Genomic DNA, 826 nt, shown 5'->3' on the forward strand with positions numbered 1-826 from the left:
AGGTGTGGGGCACACCAAGGCTAGAAGCTGCTTGTTTGGAGTTTGAGAATATTTGACAGACTTTAGGAAAGTCCACAGCATGATCTGAGACAGACCTTTTGTACAGAAAGGCCACTGGAAGTGGCTCGGGTGGGCCCACAAATTGGGTGGGGTGGGGTCTCAGAGAATCACCTGGGCAGGGCGACTTGAGTTGGTCAGGTTGCTGGAGACTCAGGGCACCTGCCTGCGTCTGTATGCTGGGAAGGGGGCGGGTTCAACAAAGGAACAACGGATACTGCCAGCACCTCTTTCAGGAAGAAAGCCACCCCTTCGACCCTCGCCCTAAAGCCAGACAATTCAGTTCCTTCCCTGATGTCCCTGGAGCCTTTTGAGCTGCTGCTCCAGTGCTGGAGCTCAGAGCAAGAGAATCCGTCAGCAAGTAAGTCCATGAGCGCAGGCCCTTTACGAGGATGCCCGTGCTCCAGCTGCCCTCTGTTTCCCTCAGACAAAATCTCCACCAGTTTTCATGGCCAGAGGTTGTGAGGACTTCTCTCCCCAGCACTGGAAACCGGGGCTGGGGATCCGGTCTGGGACTGGGAGCCCTCGCTCCTCGGAGGGGTCCTCTGCAGCTGAGATATTTCTCCTGATTCTTAACCACCCCACATGGGGGCAGACCAGCCCATTCTGCAGCTCTGCCTCTCCTACCAGTCTCGATGTGGCTGCTTCTCTGTGTCCTTAGTTGTAGGACTTCTGTTCAGCTAGACTACAGGTGTTTCCCAAGGATGGTTGTTCTGTAGTTTAGTTGTAATTTTGATGATCTGGGAGGAGGTGAGCACAGTGTTTCCCC

This window comes from Pteropus vampyrus, unplaced genomic scaffold (assembly GCF_000151845.1).
Source record: "Pteropus vampyrus isolate Shadow unplaced genomic scaffold, Pvam_2.0 Scaffold247, whole genome shotgun sequence".
Classification (NCBI taxonomy): Eukaryota; Metazoa; Chordata; class Mammalia; order Chiroptera; family Pteropodidae; genus Pteropus; species Pteropus vampyrus.